This window comes from Spermophilus citellus (assembly GCF_964194105.1).
Source record: "Spermophilus citellus genome assembly, chromosome: 3".
Classification (NCBI taxonomy): domain Eukaryota; kingdom Metazoa; phylum Chordata; class Mammalia; order Rodentia; family Sciuridae; genus Spermophilus; species Spermophilus citellus.
In genome coordinates, this window is record NC_138184.1 from 82939629 (window position 1) to 82961893 (window position 22265).

Genomic DNA, 22265 nt, shown 5'->3' on the forward strand with positions numbered 1-22265 from the left:
CACCAAGGCTTAAGACACACGACCCCATTCTGAGACACCTATGTAATAACTAATATTCTAATACGTAGAAAATGATAGTTTTTTTCTAAAACATTCAGATGTAAATGTTTGAAACAAACATACTGGATAATAGAGGAATAAACCCATAGTGGTCATGTCTGGGGAGGGCCAAAGACTTTTCTTTATTCATATTTTAATTGTACAAACAGTGGAGGGAGGCTAGACGATGAACATCATCTTTCTGAATTCACAAATTCTCTCATCTGGTCCAGCACCGAGCGTGTCTGACACATCCTCCTAGCTTGCCTATGGCCCCAAGTGAGTCAGATCAGGGCCTTTGCTAGGCATGGCCGTGAGCCTGACCTGACACTAAATCTTCGTGTCAGTCCCAAGAGAAGTAGCTGTACCCAGCTGTGGAGGGGAAAATGATGCTCAGCTGTTGAAGGTCACATGGACAGCAGCGTGTGTTGATCAGAACCTTGTATTTCAGCTCAAGCACCACAGGACTAAGCGTGGAAAGCAGTACCTCACTCTAACTGCCTTACGATGCAGGTACTGATTGTTTTAGTCCACAGAGGAGGAAACCAAGGTGTCTAGAGAAGATCTACAAGATACCCAGCTGGTGTACAGTGAGGGTGGGGACTATTATTTCAGGTTACATTTCTGGATGACAAGACCCCAAGCTTTAAGATCCATGCTGAAAATCTCCTGCAGGAAGCCGGCAGGCTTCTCTGCAGCATGCAAGGGGGTTCCAGGGCCCTTGGCTGCTCTTGGGTGACTGCTAATGAAGACACGTCCATCCAGGAGGGCACTGCCTGGCCATCCTCCATGGTACCTCGGGTGTGTTCTGGAAGAACTTGGCCTGAGACCAGGATGTGGATGCATCGGCTGTGTTGACGGACCATCCCCAGGACAAAGAGGTAATGGAGAGGGAGAAGCCCAGCAGAGGGGTGACTTCAGAAAGTCCCAGCCTTGGCTGGATCCTGGGGGGAGCTCCGGGATAGGAATCGGGCCCCTGGATTATCTGGTCTCCAGGCAAGGACATGGACTGCTGTGGTCCCCATCAATTGGTCACTGCCTGGGGTCAGTCCAGGAAAACTCGAGGTTCCATATACATCTGTCAGCAAAGGAGTCCTGAGCAACCTTCAATATCCCTCAGGCAATCTCCCAGAGAGTGCCCCTTCTCCTGGGCACCATTGTCCTACCCTGGGACCGAGTACTCTCCTTATGAATCCAGCCTCCTGCTGTGTGAAATGAGGTGAGTTTGGAATACCATGATTTAAGAAATCAGAATCTTTCCTTCCAGGAGCCTATGACAAGGAGGTATTAAGTAAAAATAGAACTGGCAGCTTGCAGCCGCTGGATCCACTCATCCTTAATGTCCCTTTGGCCCACCTCCAGAACTCTACCCTAGGAAGACAGGTGTTATCACAGCACGTACTCGATGTGGACAAGGGTGTTGATTGTAGCACATTTCATAACATCAGGAAAGCACGTCCTGCTTGTCCCTCCATGAGCAAATCGTTGGGGAACAATGGCCCATTTGAAGTGTGGAATAGCATGCAACTGTTAAAAAGAACGAGGTCACCTGAAAGCATTCAAGACCTGGTAACAAAAAACATTGCAGAGTTGATGCCATGCAAATAAGTTTTTGAAAAGGATACATCCCATGTGTGCATGTTGGTACACTCTGGAGGAGAATGGGGGGTATCAGGAGGTCATAACCTTGTATATTTTCTTTAAAGACAGACCTTCACACGCTGGGGTTGTGGCTCAGTGGTAGAGCACGTGCCTAGTATGCGTGAGGCACTGGGTTCTATCCCTAGCACCAAATAAAAGTAAAGGTGTTGTGTTCATCTCCAAATAAATATATTAAAGACCTTCACAGCTATTCCAGGTTATAAAACTAAGATCTTGAAAAACGGCTGAGCAGAGGACAAGGTGGGGAGGAGGCAGCTTCAGCCTGGCCACCCCCTTCCGGACTCCTCCACCCCCTTCTCCAGGGTGGGAGTGGCCGGCTTCAGGCCATCACCCCCTCCATCTTGATCTGCTCCAGGCCCCGCCCCTGGCTGTCCCAGCAGGTCCCCCTGGGACATCTCATGTTGACAGGGCCCATGCTGCCCAGCCCACCAGCGCTCACCAGGCCCGCTGCCCCGGCCCTGACCCCAGCTCTCCGAGAGGTTGAAAGACCACAGTAAGATAACCCAGCTCCAGCCACCCACCCCCAGAGGATGGGAGAGGTGCAGGAGCCCTGGGCTGCCTGTTCAGGGGTTCTGAAGAGCCCCCATGATGACATTCCCCAGGTACTGAGCACTGGGTACATGCCAGGCACCATGCTCGGCCCTTTACCACGTCCCGGCCTCTCAACAAAGAGCTGGCACCAGCCCCTGGTGTCTCTGTGAAGTGGGCAAAACGGCACCTGCGTCGCAGGCTTGGAGAAGGGATTAAGTTCACATGTGTGTGCTGTACCTTCCACCTCCTACCTGCACGTTACCTACTACACACGCTCTTTTCTGTGTGTCTACACCTGCACATGTGGGGACCCAGCCAGTCCTTATTAAGCGCTTTTGTTAATTTTCCTTTAGAATAGTAGGTAAGAGCTCTGCGGATGAGCTCCCAAAATAATAAGGAAGCCCGGCCACCATGATTGACAGGTGGGTCAAGTTGTCACCCCACTGAAACTCCTGCAGACCTGGGCTCTGACAGCTGCAAAACTCAGTGCAACTTGGATGAATTTCTCCAACAGGACGAGAGCAGGGGCTAGGCCTGCTGCAGGGCTGGTACTTGGTCCTCTGAAAGAGAGTGCAAGGACCTGGGTCCATTTGCTGCCCAGGTGCGAGGGCACCCTTTCTATCCTATGGCACCTTACATGGTCTCTGTGAATAGCTGCTGTGGGACGTGTGACCACAGCAGCCCCGCTCACGACCTATACTTCTGGGGACATTGGGAAATGAGCTGAGGTTGGCCAAGGGTGTGTGGGAGATCAACTTCTGGGCCTGAAGATCCTCGTTTATCTCCTGTGGAGTGGAGGCCTTCGTAGAGTGTCACCTTGCCATAATGAAAATATGACTTAAAATGCCACCAACTGAGGGTTTTGGCTGGGCACTTTATAGGTGCTGTCTCATCTGACCACCCCATGACCTCGTGAGCGGCCACCTCTTCAAACCCCATTTTTCAGGAAGGAAGGACGAGCAAGACTGATGACATCGCGGAGCGCGTCCCACTGTGTCCACCCTGCGCCAGGGACCATGCTGAGCTGGGCGCTCCCAGTGCTCAGACGGAAAGGCCGAGGGGCACAGAGGTGGAATCACCAGCCCCAGGTCTCGGGGACAGTCAGTGGCAGAGCTGGGAGGCCCATCAGAGTCCTCCTGGGCTTCTGGTCTCGCTCCACCCAGGCAAGGGGTGGCTTCTGCTGGAAGAGCACCAGGGACCCCGTGTGGCAAAATGCTGCTGGACCCCAGAGCGGTTCCAACAGAAGTGGGAACCCTGGGCCTTGGGGAGGGAGGTGTGGCAGGAAGGACGTCATCCCCCTCCCTCCGCCACCCAGGAGAAGGGGATTCCTAGGAAAGCAGCGGATTTGCTTCCTCTCATTGGCTCAAGTCAGAAAAGAGAAACAGCAGGAACGTCCAACAAGATCCCGGCTCACGGACTCATCCAAGGCCATTACACCGTGTCTGGGAACAAGGGGTTTGGAAAGAGAACGTTAGCAAAGCGGTGGACACACTCCGAGGACAGTCATCCTAAGAAGAAACCTGTGTTTTACCCCCTGGCAGTCAGTTGAAGGCGTGTCCCAGGCTTAGACCTAATGGTAAAATCAAAGGCGATTTCTCATAGATTTTTTTTGTTCTTATTTATGTCTTCAAAGTTGATAAACCTAAATGCTTTATTTTCCCTCTGGAGTAAAACACTGTGGTATAGACACTATTTTTAACCCAACTTTTGTGGGCCTCAGTTTCCCACTGGGATGATTCAAGGGTGAACTGTCTCTCACCACCCTCCTCAGGTTTTGGGGGTGTCAGAAGTTGGGGTACGCCCAGGGAGAGCTGCTGCGGGGACAAGGAGTTGTCGTGGTGGCTCATTTTGACCCCTTGCCCTCTGAGGAAGTGGAATGGCCAGTTCTGCCCATTTGGCAGATGAGCACTTGTGGCCATGCCTGCCCTCCAGAACCTGAAGCCTGCTGGTGAGCCGCAGCTCAAGTCCCTAAAGGGGACTTTTGGTGGCATCCTTTGGATCCAGGGGGCAGGGACATCTCAGGAAAGGCTTCCAGGGCTGAGTCCACTTTCCAGCAGGGTCAGTGGCTGCCAGAGTGACAGGATGTCAATCAGCGGGCGCAGCAGGTCTCGGGGCTGCTTCCTATTGAAGGGGGCAAGAGCTGCTTCTGGATCGTCAATACTATCAGATGGCAGGACCGGCCATGGTTAAGGACAACGTGTTGCTAAACCACCGGCCAGGCCTTTCTCTAAGCCTGTCCTTGGGGACAGGAGGGACGTGGTCTGTGCAGAAGAGGGTCAAGTGGAATCTGGAGAAGTTGGAATTGGAGAACACATTCTCCCACCAGGAGAAGTACGTATGCGGTTCAGAACATCCCCACCAGGGATGGTGGCATGTCCCGTGGCCTGATGTGTTGCAGGGGGTCTGCAGGTGTTCGGGGACTCCAGCCCTTCCTCGCTCCCTCCCCATCCGGGGCCAGCTGGCAAGTCCCTCCCCCACACTTGGGCATCTTCCTGATCATTTTCCAGATCACTGAGTTGTCTCTCGACTGCTCTGGCCTGCCACCTCTCAGCAGGATCCTCTTAAAATCCATCAATGAATTTTTCATGGGACTTCTGTGAGCTGGGGCTGAAGCTCGCATGTTGGGGTAGAAGCTGCATTCTCGCCCCAGCTCGGGGGATCATAGGCATTTCTTTGGGCCCCTCATTGTATTGGGTAGAACTGGGGGCTCTGAGGGGGACATGTGCTGCACTCAAGGTCTCACACTGCCACATGGCAGAGGGAAGGCTTACCCCAGGCCCACCTGGACCCCATGGCTGCTTCCCCCTGGATTCATCTGCTGTGCTCTACCCCGACCGCAGGGCCGAGAGGAGTGGGTGCCCGGGCAGCGGGGGCGGGGGAGGGCATCTGGTGTGCTTTGAAAGGTTCCAGGAGGTGTGTCCTGGTACTGCCCCCTCCCCAGGCGCTCTGCCCCCTCCCCAAGCGCTCTGCCCTCAGCTCTCCCCTGCAGCTGGTCCCAGGTTTGAGATGCTTTTAGTCCTGGACATGAACAGGGTAGGCCCTGGTGCTACATCCCGTCCACACCCGGTCCCCAAATCCAAAGCAACACATTCCCAGATGCCCCAGCAGATGCTGCTGCAAGGTCCTGAAAACAGGCACCCTTTTGCTAATGAGAGGCAAGGTGCAGTGGGGTTAGCAGCTCACCCTAGGCAGCGGTCATCCTGAAGTTGGATAAACTCACCCCCTACCATGTCCATCCTTCTGGCTTGGTGCGCTGTCCCCTGAGAACACCTGGCCCCTGGCGCTCCTTCTCCCTGATGTGCCAGACTCGGCTGTCCCCCAAGAAAGAAGGATGAATGAAGCTCTTCAGCCCATAGTCAGCCAGAGGGCAGCAGGTTCCTTCCAAACACTGTGTCTCTCCCTCCCTCTACACACACACACACACACACACACACACACACACACACACACACACACCCCTCTGACACTTTTCTCCATTTTACAATCCCAAGCTAAGAGTGGCCTGCCCACCCCCCAGATGTCCCATGAGGACGAGATGAAGTCACACTTGCGAAGCACTTAGGCATTGTCATAGTAAGAGACCCGTGTCACACTGATCCTCCCTGTCCCTATTACCCAGGGCACTCGGGAGCCACGTTGGTGGACCAGCCAGAGTCGGGGCTGGAACTCAGATCTCCTGACTCTATTGCTTTCTTTCTTAATGATGTTGTTTCCAAGGGGGGGCCTATCAGGTGCAGGGTGGGCTGCCTGGGGCTGGGGGGGGCTGGAAACAGCTTCCCAGAGGCCTCAGGGGCTCCATGGAGACATGACTGGTCCTCCCACCTGGGCCTCCCACCCAGGCCTCCCCACACAGGAACTCCTGTGCCCTCACCTCCACCCTGCTTTCCTGCCAGCTAACGGTTTCTGCTTGCCTGACTCCAGGGCCATTTTTCTGCCTGAACAGCCCAGAAATCTAAATGTGCACTGAGTGGGGGGCAGGAAAGCTTTTACTTGTGAGAATCCCTTGGGAGTCATGGCGAGGGCAAGAAGAGGGAGGGGGGTTTACCTGGAGGTGACGCCAGGCCCCCTCCATTCACCAAGGTCTCAGAAGATGCCTGTCAGCGGGGGACATCCCTCCTCAGAGCCTGGCCAGGAGCTCCCAGTGACCCAGGTGTCCGGAGTGCGAGTTCTGCTCCTGGGCGTCCTGGGCACACGTCCCAGTGAGCCAGCACGCTCTGTGGCTCCTGACGGAGGTGGCACATGTCATGTGCCCCTGCGAGCCATTATCATCAGTGTCACCCACCTGTCTCCAGTGTAAAACCTACTGCCGCCAACAGTCTGGAGCTGGGGAAGGCATTTATTTAGTGATTTCCAACAAGTTGGTCCTTTATTGTGGACGCCTGTGCTGGGCCTCCTTAGCCAGAGGAGGGTTGGGTCGGGCCCAGGAGGCTCGCAGGGTTCCTGAGGGGGACGTGGGAGCCCAGACCTGGAGCCCAGAGCTTCAGGTTCTTATCCAGGGACCCGCTACATGGGTAGGGGCCTTGGCCTGTAGAGTACAATGTGACACCTGGGGGTGGTGCCTCCAACACACGCCTTGCCTGTGAGCACCCAGCCAGGTGGCTGTCCTCCCGGTGCCTCGTCCCCAGGGCCAGCCTGAGGCAGCCTTGCCAGCTGCTGTGGCCTGCCAGGTGTTCACAGTCATTTTTATTCTAAGCTGTGTTGAGCCCTGTTCCCCAGATGCTGTCAGCCCTGGGTGGCATTTGCTTGTGGGATTTGCATCCTGGGGACACTGCTGCTAGGACCTCCTGCCGTGGAGGTGCCCCGAGTCCTGTGTCTGGCCTGGAGTCTTTTGCTGCGCATGGCGGATGGTGAAGTGCACTGGTCATCCCTTGCTGCATGACGGACACCCTAGGACCCGCAGCTTTTGCAGTAGCTGGTTCTGTGGTCGGGGCTCGGCAGCCCTGCTGGGTTCTGGCTCAGGCCTCTGCTGGGGCTGCAGTAGGTGCCACCTGGGTCGCAGCCCCTGGAAGGCCCACTAACACTCAGTGAGGATGTCCCTGCCATGTTCCGAAAGGTACGGCTCATGTGCCTCCCCCTGGTGCTGTCTGGCGAGCAGCCTCTGGGTCCTGTAGGGAGATCAACTTTTGTGTCCCATGACACAGCCCCTGAGACCAGACACGCTCCCCTCCCGAGTGTCCCCTGGGGAGAACCCCCTACCCTGTGCACACCCCCTGGGTCTGCACAGCAGCTGAGCGCACCCTGACCTATGTGCCGTCTCCCTGGGGGCCACCACCCAGGGTCCCCAGCTCCAAACAAGCCACTGTTCTCAGAGACCCGCCTTCTGCCATCACTTCCCAGGGACCTTGGCCTTGGAGGTTGCTCATTTCTTGGAGCCTCAGTTTCCTCACCTGTGCAAGGGGAGAGTCAGCCCTGTCTCATGACCTTGCCAAGACTTAACAGAGGGAGGGACTGAGGGAGGGAGGGAGGGAGGGACTGAGGGAGGGAGGGAGGGAGGGATGGAGGGAGGGAGGGAGGGATTGCCATGAGGCTGCTTTGTGTGGAGGGGGATGGGGTGCCACGTGGGACCCCGAAGCCTATAGTTCCCAGCATGCAGGAGCAGCTGCTGCCTGAAAATCTGCTCGGGAGGAGGAAGATCTGCTGCTGGCGGGAGCCCAGGGCTGGGGCGCAGCGGTCCCAGCGGAGACTCCCTGGCCTGCTCCCAGGGACAGGAGTACTGACCCCTCCTGCCACACGGCTGAGCCTCCCCACCAAATGGCACCAGCTCGACGGAGGCAGGCCCCGTCCAGGGCGAGGAAGACGCTCCTCTGGGCAGGGGGACCCCAGTCCGGCTCCCCCTCACACTGGCTCCACGACTTTATTCCAGTGACCCCGGCAATGGTGACAACAGCCACAACTGTCCTGGGCTTTCTAACTGCTGGAGCATGTGTTTCAGGGCTCGGGCCCAGGGTCACTCGGGCCCCTGTTCAGACTCCAGGCTGTCCCCTGCACCCAGAGCTGTAGCTCAGGAACCAGGCCCCAGGGACAGAGGCCAGAGGCGGGGCTGAGGCTGGGCGGGAGGGGCTATCCATGCTGGTGGCATCTAGATGGGCTCAGGGGAAACAGGAACGAGGGTGGACGGGGACCCCAGGCAGGGCCTGGGCCTGGGCAGAAGGTGACCTGACTCATGGGGGGAGGCCAGGGGGGTCAGACTGGGTTGGCCTGGTCCAGAGCGCGGTGCCAGCAGGTCACGCTGGCCGCCTGCAGAGGGGGGTCTGCGTGGGTGACAGAAGACTGGGGGCCAGGCAGCCTGGGGCCTCCATGGGGAGGGACTTCCTGTTTGTCTAGGGGTCTGTCCCCACTGGCAAAGTGAGGCCGGGAGGCAGGGCCTGGGCCAGGCCAAGGACAGTGTCCAGCATGCCCACTGCCCCCGCGGCTCTGAGCAGGCCTGGTCGGGGCCGGGCTCTCCTTGCTCTGCTCCTGTCTCGGGGTCACTCAGGCCTGGCCTGCGTCCTACCAGCAGCCCTCACTCGCACTGGGACCCCAGACAGGAGCCCGGCACTCTCTGGCCTCCAGGGCGGGGCTGCCGTCCCCATCGTCCTGCTTCAGCAGTGAGGAGGGCACAAGGGGGTGTTGGCACTGGGTGGGAGCCACCCTGGGTTCAGTGTCCCCATTGCGCCCAGGGTCGAGCCAGGCCGCTGAGCGAAGCCCGTGCCCGGGAAGCGAGCTGAGCGCCCTGCTTGGGACCCAGGCCACCTTGGACATTGGACAAGGACCGGAACCTCGTCCCCACAAACGTACAGAGTGAGCTGACGAGAGCCCAAGGGGCCCTGGGCTCACCATGGTCCCAGCCCAGCAGCCCAGATTAGGAAGCAGACGGAAGCGCGGGAACGTCCTGAGCTTTACTCCTCGGCTCGCTGACCGTGGTCACCCCCAATGACAGAGCAATGACCATGACTCCAGGGTTCCCAGGCCTGTGGTCGTGGGCCAGGGTGGCTGCTGGGACTCGGGTGCAGGCTGCGGCCTGGCCGTCTCTGATTGGCAGCGTCTCGCCTGCTGGCCGGCGCTGGTGGGGCCCTGCCATGGGAGCTCCCCTCAGGCTGCAGCGGGAGCGGACACGCTACACGTAGGTGCCTGGCTCTGGGCAAATCCTGGGGTCGCTGCTGGCCAGGAGTGAGGTTTGTGATGTGTCCACAGCCCTGCTTGGGAGTGGACGCTGCTGGCGTTGGTGACAGGCTTGGCTTGGAGACCAAAGCCTCTGTAGCTGCTCGGAGGTGTCCCTGTAAGAATCCGGGGTTCCTGATCCCACTGATGCGGACATCTCTGGGCTGCCTTCTCTGTTAGTCCTTCTGCTAGTCTAACCACTCATTGGACGGACGTAGATGGGAATTCTTGTATGGCAGCTCTGGCGGGAGGAATGACAGAGGTTCCTACCTATTCAGCCCGTGGCTGACCCTTTCATGGGCCACCACCAGGGAGCAAGGTGGCATCGAGGTCAGGGGGAAAAGGGAACTGGGTGGGGACCTCCCGGCTGGTGGTGCAGAGTCCTGGCTTCGTGTGGCTTGACTCCTGTGGCCTCTGCACCCTGACCTTCCTCTCAGCAGGCAGATGGTCAGGGCCACCTGCCTGCATGGCTGCTCCCGCCCCTGCCCCCGGGGCACAGCACAGGTGTGGGCTCAGTGTCACCGTGAGGCACCTGCCACCAGGATGCCTAGGTGTGGGCATCAGGCCCTGGGCCGAGGCTTCGTCCCCCTCCACCCTGGACCTGTGAGGTGGGGCACACAGGGGTGGGGGCGCTATCCCAGCCCGGCCCCTGACCGCCTACCTCTGTGCCAGCTCACAGCTGAAGTGTCTGCTCCTCGCCGTCACGGTCACTGTCCTCCAGCTGCTCCAGGATCCCGTCTAACACCACAGACCGCTTCTTCTTCGGGGGCTCTGTGGGAGCCCAGATGGCGTGAGAGGAGGACGCGGGGGTGGGGAGACGCAGGTCCAGGAGGACAGAGAGAAGGAGGGGACATGCACAGGGAGGAGCAGGGGAGGTGAGGCAGGGGACATGGGGAGGGAAGGAGGGGAGAGGGGAGGCGGCATGAGGAGAGGGAAGGGCAGGCAGCCTCTGGCCCCAGCCTCTCCAGCCACCTTCCCGTCCCCTGTCCCCTGCGGGCCTCCTCCCCTCCCCGCAGGTCCCAGGCCAGCCAAGCACGGCCAGGGCTGAGGAGAGCAGAAACCACTCCTCTGACTGGAGGCCAGTCCCCAATGGCATAGGAAGTGGCTGGCACACAGCAGGAGCTCAATAAATGCGGGGTGCACAGCTGCAGAACCCAGGGACCCAAGGGGCGGTGCAGAGTGACGATGAGGAGCGGCTTTGGAGAAGCAGGGACATCTGGCTTGGGCTTTGATGCAGGCTCCCCCTGACAGAGCACCTACTGTGTGCCACAGCCCTGCTCCTCTCATCGGCCCACAGTAGGTGTGCAGGGGGTGGAATGAACCAGACGGGAGGCCTAAGGCTGTCCAGCTAGGAAGTGACAGAGCATAGACCTGACCTCGAGTCACACATCCTCTCTGCTTCTCACGACTCTGGTGCTGGCCAGATAAGAGCTAGGAGACCACAGCAGCCGGAGCAGGGGTGCTGGTTCCCTGGCCCTCCATGAAACGGGGTAGGGAAGCTGGGCTCTGGGGTTCCTACTCTGTTAGTCCTTCTGCTAGTCTAACCACTCATTGATGGGCAGCCTCACTCAATTTAAGGCTTTCTTTGTACAAAGGCAGCCTGAAGAACTTCATGTGCTCACACTCCTCCTCCTCCTCTTGAGTCTGCAGGTGCCTTGTCCCCCCAGAGCCCTGGCCTCCTTCCACACTGGCCTGGGGGCTCCCCAAGGGGGGTGTCACAGTGCTTGGCCCAGGGTGGAACATCTCGGTGCCCTTCAGGGGCCCAGGGGGACTGACTGAGCCACCTCCCCCGTCTTATTGTCCGTCACTAAAGTGGACGTGGCCCTTCCTGTCCTCTCCACGCTGTGGTCTCCTTAAGCCCCTGTCATCTTCTCTCTGGAAACCCCAACCTCTTGGGACCCCTCTGAACATGTGCCCTAGGCATCTGTGACCTAAGAGACCCTACGTCCTCTGGGCATCGACTGAGCTGGCCCAGGCTGCGAAAGGTACCCACCTGGAGCCCTTGCCCAGCTCCCTGCCCACCCTGCCCACCCCACCCACCAACGCAACAGCCTCCTTTGTCCTGTGCACTTCTGCATCCCCAGCCTGCGTGTGGCACTGGGTGGGCTCCCGAGTTCCCTAGGGTGAGCGAGTGGGCTCAGGGTGGGGACATGCTGAGCTGCCCACGGGGAGGCGGAGGAGGGCCTGGCGACTGCACCCTCACTGTTGGCGATGGAGAGGGACAGGGGACAGGATGCGGTGCTGGCGGCCTGCTCTTGGTCCCTGCCGCCGCTCAAGGCCAGGGCCGCGCTGATCGCCAGCCTCCGAGGTGCACAATGGCCTCTGAGATTGGATCCCTAGGCAGGTTACCTGCACCAGGAAATAGAGGGTGACTACACAGGCTGTGGCTGCTGCCCACGCTCGCCTGGGACACCCAAGTGTCGGGGCAGGCGCTGGCTACATCCGTGCAGAATGCACATCGATTGGCTCTCACACCTGCACCTGCGCCTCCTGCAGCTGCTGCTTCAGTCATCAACATGGAGGGCCCAGCCACGCCTACCTCGGGACAGTGCTTCCCAAGAGGGACCACAGGTCTTGGGGACCCAATGCCCAGCCTCTGTGGGGTGCTGCATGACCCAAGGGCCCTGTGTTCTGTGGCTCCTCCCAGGAGAATGGGCAGCGAGAGGGGCCAGTTCAGGAGAAATCGAGGCTAAGGGACTTGTTCTGGGCCTACAGGGGTCCAGAAAAGCCCAGGTACCTGTGCTCCTGCTGTGGTCCTACAGTGACCAGCTGGTGACTGGGGAGCCCAGAGTCCCCAGGCCCCAGCCTCCACATCTGTAAAATGATGGGGAAGAACACGGGATCCTGGGTGGGTTCAGCCCAGCAGCGCAGCCCCTCTGAACACAGGGAGGACAGCAGCTGTCACCTGGCCCTTCCAGTGGGGAACACTCTAGCACCCACCACCCCACTGAGAACGCTGCCCCCTCGCAGATGCCCACAGCGAGCTGCTCCTCAGGGGCGGCCACCTGCAGCCAGGGGGACAGCCGTGTGCTGGGCTCTGGGGCTGGCCTGCAGGCAGCGGCCCCATGGCCGGGTCTCTGCCTCCTGCTCTAGGAGCGCTCCCCCTCCCTCTTCAGACAGGATACCAAGGCCCTGAGAGCTGGAAACACTGCTCAGGGCAGAGGGAGCGGCCGGGGCTAGGAGCCACCATCCTTCCAGGGCCACAGGCAGAGGTGACCAAGGGACCTACGGAGCCTGGTGCAAGGCCAGGCCCTGGTTCAAAAACGGAGGATTCCACGACGGCCGGAGATAAACCCCAGCCACGGCCTGTGTGGCTGTGCGGTCACCTGCCCGGGGGCCAGCTGTGTCCCAGAACCTCCTTCCTAGAAGAGGGAGACCACTGCCTTCCAGAAACCAGGACTGAAAGGCCACCCTAAGGAAGGCCACTGACACAGGGGGATGAGGCCTCTAGGGACCTTTGCTGGTGCCAGGGCCTCGGCCAGAACCGTATCCAACAGCACTCCTAGCACACTGGGCTGCAGGGACAATGAACGAGAGCATGGGGACATGCCCTGCCCAGCCCCGAGGCCTCCCAAGTGCCCTCAGTCCTGGCCACCTCTGTCCCAGCACCGACCCCACAAGTGCCCTGGTACGGAAGGCCATCATGTGAAACATGGGCAGAAGCGAGACCTGTCCAGCGAGTCCTTCAGCTCTGTGCACAGAGGCTGGTGCTCAAGGGCAGAGGCCCCAGAGCCTGCCCTGCATGCCCCCAGCCCACAGCCTCTCCACCTGGGGGACTTTCAGGTGGAGACTAGGGAAGGGCACATGGCGGACCAGACAGGGAAGTCTGGAACAAACCTACTTTCTTATTTAGGAATCTGAAGTGACATAGGTCTCTGGGCACCTGCTGGGGGCTGAGGCCCCTTCTGCCCTGCCCCTGCTGTGGGGTGGAGTCTGCTCGAGCCACTGTGCGCTGGGGCTCTGCAGAGTCTGGGGCCCCCAGCTGTGACCACAGAGCCTTTGGGCAGTGGCAGGGGCAGCAGAACTGGGGACAGGTTCCCTAGAGCCTGACCCAAGGCAGCTCGGGAGGCTACGAGGGCAGGATGTGACTAGGGAGGAAGGCAAGTGGGAAGGACTTGGTCCTGCCACCAAGGGCTCTGCCCTGGGTGACACTGTTGGCAGGTCCTCCCGCCTGCTGCTCCTGCCAGGTGCCTGATCTCATCTCAACCTCTGAACAGCTCCCAGGAGGACGGCCACACAGTGAGGGAGGAGCAGGGTGACAGTCTGAGGTGCCTGAGGACTGAGGGGGCAGGGCTCAGGATCAGGAGCTGGTTTCCCCACTGGGAAATGGGGCTGAGGACAACCCGCAGGCTCTGATGACCACGGGACCCGAGGACAGAAACAGCCCAGTCCCCTAGCCTGGCCCAGCACGCAGGACCACCAGGTCGCCCCTGCACCATCGGGAACCACTGCGCCTGCGTCATGAGCTCTGCACGGTCTGAAGCCAGGAGAAACCGAGGCCCAGGAAGCCAGTGGCCGGGCAGGGGGTGGGGCCGCTCTGCCCAGCCTGCTCCACGGTGTGTGGACTCTGAGCTTCCCACAGCAGTCCCTGAGCCGCCCACAATGACTCCAAGGAAGTGAGGGTCCGCAGGGCCTCTGGCGCCCGTCTGGGCATCACCAAGGCTGGACTACTCACGGGCGGGAGCACAGCGTGGTCAAGTGCAGAGGGCAGAGCCCTGGGGGGCCCAGCCGAGGCCTTTGGGGCCAGGAGCCTGCTGCGTGGGCTCCCCCCGAGTCTCCACAGGCTCTGGGCCATGGAGGGCCTGGGGCTGCCTGAAACAGTGGCACGTGGTCCCTACATGGCACCTGGTAAAAACGACAGGCTGGCGGAGGCACAGCGTCCCCACTCAGACCAACCAGGGGACGACAGGCCCTTCCAGACCTGGGAGGAAGACAAAGGGTGGCAGAGAGGAGCCTTCCCAGCCCGGCTCTGGGTCAGACCAGCTGAAACCCTCAGCCGTCGTGGTGCTGGGGTCCCAGGCAGGACTGCCCTCCTCCTCTCCAGTCTCCCTGCGGGTGTAGGGGACGGTGGCCGCTCCTCCCTCACAGGGCTGCATGTGGCACAGGGGGACAGGTGCACAGAAGGCGCTGGGCACAGACACAATACCGAGAGCGTGCCACACGGGGGCTGGTGGTTCTTCCTACACCTGGGAGGGCAGCCTGCAAAACCAGCCTGACGCAGAGCACCAGACTGTCCCCCGGTCCTGAGGTCCTCCCCTGGCAGGTGACCTTTGCTGGCAGGTGGCTTTGTCTGAGATCTGGGGCTTTCCTGGAGGAGCCTCAGTCCTTGAGCAGGCTCACAGCGACCCCTGCTGTCCGCCACTGAGAACTGTCTCAAACCACCAGCCAGTGCCACCCAGGAGGCCTGGAGAGGGAACAGGGAGAGGGAAGGGCCTGGTTCCCAGGTCTGGGAAACTCCACCAGGACAAAGCAGGGAGGGGATGCTCCTATAATTAAGTTCAGGGAACACTAAGTCCTGAAATAGGCAGGGAGCTTGAGATCAAAGAAGTCCTTCCTACCTCACTGCCTGCCTTTGTTCCTCTGGATAAGTGTCACCTAGACTCACCACGGAGCCAAGAGGAACTGTGTTTCCCAGGGACATTATTTCCTGATCCACACAAGCTGTTAGCAGCCTGGGCTGATCTGGCGTGTCTTAAATTGGGCTCTTTAAGCAGTGGATACCAAGAACTGCCCCAACGTGGCTCAGAACCACGGGGACAGGCAGTGTCCCTGCAGCCTGCACAGAGTGGATGGTGCGTCCAGCCTGATCTACCTGCTACACTTCAGGGACGACTCCCCTCCTGGAATCCCCAGGCCTCGACCCTCCTACCACTAATGTGGCACTTAGCTGCCCTTCCTCGTGTCCCAAACTGGTCTGAAGTGCTCAAGAACAGGGACGACAGGGGCAGAGCCATGGGCCCCTGGGTCTTGCACTGGAGGCCTGACCCCAGGTGTCAGAATCTCACTTGAGACCAGCTCTTTGCATCAATAATCAAGTCAATCGAGGTCACTGGGGTGGGCCCTAGGCCAGAGCGACTGGTGCCCTTTAAAAGGTGTGTGGGGATCGAACCCAGGACAGGAAACCCCCAGGGAGGGCTGGACAGGCCGCCCCTCCCCACCCAGCCCTCAGAAGGAGCCACTGCTGCCAACGCCTGGCCTTGGGCTTCTGGCCTCCAGAACCCTAAGGCAGGCCGTCTTTGCCGATGAAGGCCTCAGGCGTGGACCTCTGCTCCAGCAGCCTGAGCAGACAGAGGCAAGGGACTCTAACTTCTATGCCACAGAAGTGTCTGCTAAAACACTTGGTGGCTGCCCACCAGGCCACAGTCCAAACCTCTGTGGGGCACAGAAGCCACTTCTCAACGGGAGTCTGCCTCCCTTTCCAGGGCACCTCCTGCCTCAGCCTCTGCCACCAGGCTGCTTGGCCTCCCTGCCTCCAGGCTCCAGTCTGACTTGGAGACCACAGTCCTGCCATGGCTCTCCTGGTACAGCCTCCTGTGCTGAAGCCACCAGCTCATATGTCCCCCGGCTACTGCGGGTGCCTGGGGACAGGGACCGCATCTCCTCTGGTCTACTGTCCTGGGTGCCCACTGCCTGGTGGCCCAGGGCCTATTGGGAATGAAGGAGCAGCAGACACTGTGGCCACATGCACAGGCACCCAGGACGGTATCGGGCTGACTCACACTGCACCCCACCAATTCTGCACCCACCAATTCTGCAAGGCCAAGGCTGCTGGACGGGACTGCATGGCTGTGAAAAGGACAAAGGACCGTCCCTGCTCATGCTCTGAAGACTCAGGGCTGGACAACATATGGGCAGAGGCCAACAGTGTCAGGACAAGGTCCAGGGCTGACGGAGGGGCCAGGCGGCCTGTGCCTGCCCACTACCTACTGGCCAGGGAGGTGCAGGACTACCGACATGATGGAATGTTCTAAAAGTTCCACATAGGGGTCTTTTCCCTTGGAACTGAGGGGAAAGACCACAATCCATCCTTTTTGCTATGCCTGAGGATTTCCTGGGTGCCAAGGTGTGGGAACAAGGGAGGCCTGGGTGCTGGTGGGTGCTGATGGGTGCTGCTGCTGTCCACCACGCACACAGCTCAGGACCACCTGAGGGCCTGCGAAGGCTCTGACTCAGAGCCTGGGCCGGGGGGGGGGGACCTCTCCAACAGCACGGCAGGGGTCTCCAGGAGAGGAGGGGCTGTTCTGCACAAGCCTGCCCCCCGCCAGGTGTGGTCTCCCAGAACTGCGTCCTTCCACTAGAACAGGGTACCTGCTTTGTTCTTCTTCCTGGAGACTGAGCAGCTCCTCACGGCCCCCACTTTGGAGAACACCTGGAAAGAGGAACACACAGCCCCTGCACTCCCAGGTCATTCCGCCACCGGCGCAGGCGCAGCTTCTTATGGGAACAGGGACCAGGGGGCATGCAGACTGCCACCAGGTCCTGCTCCCGGTGCACTGGCCTGTGCCAGGCCCCCACACCACCCACCCATCCAGTGACCCCGAAGGCACATTCAGATGGGTGGCTGAGGGCCTGGGGACCTCGGCTGCCAGCCAGGCTCTGAGCCACCACGCAGCCCTGCCCAACACTGTCCTCCCAAGTTTGCCCTGTGGAGACCTGGGTCGCTCTGAGGGGGTGAGTGATGGCCAGTCCCCCAGGCCTCGCGAGGCAGCAGCTAGGCTGGTTCTTGCTCCACTTATAGAAGCAAGAACTGGGGCACGGAGCCGTTGAGGGGTTCGCTGCAGAAACCGGGTGTCAGTCTGGACACTTGGAGCCTACTGACCCCAGGCCTGACCTCACTGCCCTCTGTGCTTAAAGCCAAAATAATTAAAAAACAAACAACAAACAAACAAACAACAACAAAAAAACCCTCTAAGTCGCATCCCACCCTGTACTTCCCTTTCCCTTCTGTCTCCCTGGGGCCAGCTCCACGTGGCTCTGCCTGCATCTTGAGGACCAAAGACAGGCAGGGGCTCAGTATAGTCCACCAGGCGAGCGACGGGGAGCAGAAGCGGGGACCCCAACGCACACACTCTCGCAGCAGGCAGGTGCGTCAAGCATGGGGCCCTGTACTGCAGGGTCTCACTGTCCCAGTCAGACCTTCAAACCACCCAACGGGAAGCTTCTACTCATGTCTCGTGACCTAGGCACAGACAGACTGCAGGAGTCGCCCACTGGCAGGAGTGAGGCCAGGATCCAGACCCAAGAGGACTGACCCCAATCACGGCTCTACACTCAGGTGCTGGGACAGGAGTCCTGTGCGCTGGGTGTGCTTCTAATGAGCTGTGTGACCTCAAGACAGTGAAGCAGCCTCTCTGAAGCTCAGTCTCTAATCTGAACTAGATGGTCCTGGCTGGGCCTTCAGCTCCAGGGCCTTTACTCCTGAGGATGCTCTTGAGCTGCTGTTTGCGCATCACTGAGAAACGCTGATCCCTTATGTCCCACACCACGCCAGGAGAGACCGTGACACCACAAGGACCACAGCTGGCCCCAGAGACTCAAGGCCACCTGCCTGAGACACTGCTAGCTGCACCTCTAGAGGCCAAGCCAGGCGTGGATGTCGGTGGCTGAGAGGCAGACTGTGGCACACAGGCAGATCCAGGGCTCAGGCTTCATTACAATCAGGCACAGAATGTGCGTGCTGCCCCCTCCTGGCTTCCGTGGCCTCCAGCAGGGCTGTTATCAGTTGCCAGCAGCTTTCCAGGACCCCCCACCTGGAGCCCTTTATCTGGAGGTGAGGGTCTTGGTGGTGGGGAGATAACATGGCCGCCCCCCTGGAGACCAGAACAGAGAGCAGAGCAGAGCTGCCAGAGCTGCCCTCCTGCCCCGCCCAGCCCAAGACATGGCAGGTCCCCCTCCTGTCATCCTGGGGAAGATGACATCTGGAACAAGGGGCAGAGAGCGGGTGGGTAGCAGCAGGGGAGAAGGCACAGCTCAGGGGACCAGGACGGGGGGCTGTGTAGGCAACATGGTCAGAAGAGAAAGACGGGCTCAGGGCGCTGACCCAAGAGGTGACGTGAGCCAGCGGGTGGACGTTGCACCACGTCCTGGAGCAGATCCAGGCTGAGGCCTCCTCTGTCAGCCAGTGAGCAGAAGCCAGCCCCTTCAAGTAGCTGGACACTGTCAGGACACTCAACACCGACCTGAGGACAGGGGATAGGACCTCAAAACCAAACAGGGGACCGGGGACAGAGGAGCATTCTGACAGGGTCTGGACACGGGTGCCAAGAAGCCATTGTTCATGCTCTAGAGCCCGTATGCCCCCAGGGCCCACCTGACACCACCTGTGACCAGCCGAGAGATGCTGGGGACAGTCATGCCACACCTGTCTTGGTCACCATGGGCAGCAGCCACCGGTTAGACAGGTGTTCCCACCACGTGGGGCTGTCGGTGGCCAGCAGGCTGCATCTCCCGCAACCTCAGGAGGGTGCATGGGCACCACACTCTCTGTCAGGGTCAGAAACAGCCTGAGAGGAGGCAGCCGGCCCAGTCCTGTAGTGGGGGCCGAGGACAGCACTGCCCACGTCACCAACATGGCGGCCAGTTCCCCAGCAGTGGCTCCTGAGTGGAAGGACGTGGAGGGCAGGCCAGCAGGCAGGGAGCAGGTGCCACTCTGCCCTCTGGCACTCCCTGGGCCTGGCACTCCACAGAGTGCCGTGGTCAGCAAGGCAGATGCTGCTGTGAAGTGGACCCTCTGGTGGGAACAAACTCATGCAACAGCCAGCCACGAGGGGAGGTCACCTCACGCGGCACAGACGGCCAGTCCTGAAGACCCACGGGGAGTGGACGTGAGCTGCGGACATGGCGGAAGGCCTGTGCTCAGAGAGGCCGCGGAATCCAACTGACACTGGCTGACCAGAGACGACGACTCCTCTACTTTAAAAAAAAAAAAAAAAAAAAAAAAACATAAAACACTTTAATTTTTTGTAAATATACGGGAACCAGGATGGTAAACAAGAGATGGTCTATCTTTAAGAGGAAAATCCTTATCTTAGTAAACTGAGCAACTGGAAGCCCTGTGTGTGGGAGGTGGGCCGAAGGTAAAATCTTAACATCTGGGTCAAACAACCCAGTCCTCAGAACCTCCCTCCAGGTGTCTATTTTAAGTTGTGGTCGTGGTCTCCAGACTATGGTGGTTCCATGGGAAGCTGCCTGTCTCCTAGGGGCAGCTGGGGGACGGGGAGGGTCTCAGGTTTTGGCATCCTGACGGGGCGAGGGCCAGGGCCAAGCCATGACCTGCAGTGTGCACCACAGTCCTGAAGGAAAACCTCATCCTGCCTCCAATGCCCCACTGTGAGGGGGTACCCAGGGGGCTGGCACCCCTGTGGCTGGGGACACACATTGGTCTTTCCTTTCCTGCCTGTGCAGTCGCTGGACACCAGAGGGCGCTGAGGCACTCCAAGAACATGGCCCCCAGCCCCTCAGCCACCTATAGAGCTCTGGGCTTTCATGGGCTCTTCTGGGTATGAAGAGATCTAGGTTTTCTTCCCTTAACCGTTAGCTGACAAACTAAAAATCTGCTACATTACATTGCACTCGTGATTCTGATCTCTTTTTTTTTTTTTTTTTGGTACCAGGAAGTGCATTCAGGGGTGCTTCACCACTGAGCCCCAGCCCAGCCCTATTTTGTATTGTATTTAGAGACAGGGTCTCACTGAGGCTGCCTTTGAACTCAGGATCCTCCTGCCTCAGCCTCCTGAGCTGCTGGGGTGACAGGCATAGGCCTCATCACCCAGCTCTGATGCTGTTTTTCAGGGCTGTTTTAACACCTGCATAATCAGAGACCGAGACCCGCTGGTCTGTGGATGAACAAAGCCCTAAAGCAGTGGTCTGCTGAACAGCTCCTGGCTCTCCGCCCACCCCTCGCCTGCCCTCCCAAGACATTGACCTGTTCTTACCGGTTTCTGGCTCCACCATGTTCTTTTCTGCAGATGCTTCTTGGGGCTCTTTCCCCTGTGGGGCTGTGCTGGAGAAGACGCCAACTGGAGCCCACTCAAGATACAGGGGGACGTGGTGGAACTGCAGATGCAAAGATGCCAACACTGTAGGTCCCTGTCATGGGACACAGCTGACAGGGACTCAGTTCCATGTGCAGATGACGCGCTCCAGGGTCGAGAAGATGGGTGCTCGGCAGGGCAGAGGAGCCAGGAGACGCGCAGCCCAGAACCCCTAGTGCTCTCAGTGCCTGAGGAAAACACTCAGGCCTTAACCTGCAGTGGATTCCAGGTGCCCTGTGCGCTTTCTCTAGTCAGAGGATGAAATGGGGACTGTGACAAGGGGAGGAACTGCTGGCACAGGGCAGCTCCAGGGGAAGTCAGCGGGTCACAAAGCCAAGAGCCTTCGTGTTGCCGTTCAGAGGTGACCTGTGTGCCAGGGATTTCTTAAAAAAGGTTGAGACAGCCACTGCTAATAGCCACCTCAGTAGAAGGCCCCTGGGTAGCTACAGGGCAGGGTGGGAGGGAGACTTGTCAACTTACAGCCTTTGGGACTCTTCAAATTTCATATTGCATTCAAGCCTCAAAGATTAATTATGCCCAGGAAAAAAAAAAAAAAGCAGCCAGGCACAGTGGTGCATACCTGTAATTCCAGTGGCTTGGGAGGCTGAGGCAGGAGGATAGGAAGTTTGAGGTTAACAAGTTTGAGGCCAGTCTCTGCAACTTGGCAAAGCCTTAAACAACTTAGTGAGACCCTGTCTCAAAATGAAATATAAAAAAGGGCTGGGGACCTAGCTCAGTGGACAAACACCCCTGGTTCAATCCCTGGTATAAAAAGAAAAAAGAAAAAGAAAAAAATGTGCTCGGGAGGGAGAGGGAGCAGCCTGGGGGTCAGACAGTTGGCGGTGCCACTTAGGAGCTGTGTGGCTTCGGGCCCCTGGGCCTCAGTCGAAGCTGCTGACAGGAACGGTCAGTGAAGAAAACACTTGTCAGAGTCAAAGGGGAGGCTGCGCCCGGACATGCCTTCGCCATCATCCACTCTGGTGATGGGGACTCCTTTCCGAAGCAGCAGGGAAGGAAGGGGCGGCTGCAGTCCAGACACGGCTCCTGGACAGGCCACCAGAGACACCGCGGTCTCGCAGGCCAGGCTCTCACCAAGCCCTGATGGTGCAGTAGGCAGGGCCCCAGCTGGGAACCCCCCAGGGCTGGAGGGTCCAGGAAGGCCTGCCTGCGGGTGACCGGGGACCACGGCCTGCAAAGCACCAAGGGGCCTGGCAGACAAATGACCTGTGGTGGGTGAAAGGTGGCTCCCCAAGAGATGGCCATCTAGACCCCCAAGACCTATCACTGCATCCCCTGCAAGTACCATCAAGACCCCCAGATGGTCCGGGGATATCTGGGTGGGCTGTAAGCCCAGGAAGGGGATCTGGGACCAAGAAGAAGGCCACGTAAAGACGGGGCAGGGACGGGAGTGGCGCAGGGAGCTGATGGACGCCGGGAGCCCAGCAGTGGGCAAAGGCAGGACAGGTCCTCCCCAGAGCCCTTGGAAGCCCTGGCCACACCTTGCTCTTGGCTTTTCCCTTCTCAGCAAAGGGCTGGGGACGTTTTATCATGTCAATGAACACCTGTGGGTGACTCTTGTGGGACCTCCTCCTCCAGGAAACTTTCCTGACCCCTCCCTGGCCATGGTGGGTCCTGCTCAGTTCTCCCAGGGTCCCTGACCCAGTGACCACCCTGAACTCAGCACCTGCGTCTGCCAGCGCTCCTGAGGACAGGGACCAGTGGCTCCTGAGCGCCTGCTGTCGGGCAGTGAAGGACGCACACCTGTGGCTCAAGTGCCCTTCTGGCCAGCAGCACAGGTGTCCCCGAGGCTCCAGAAGGCCTGTTCTTCCGCGTGACTCCCGCACTGAGCCAGATCCCGGG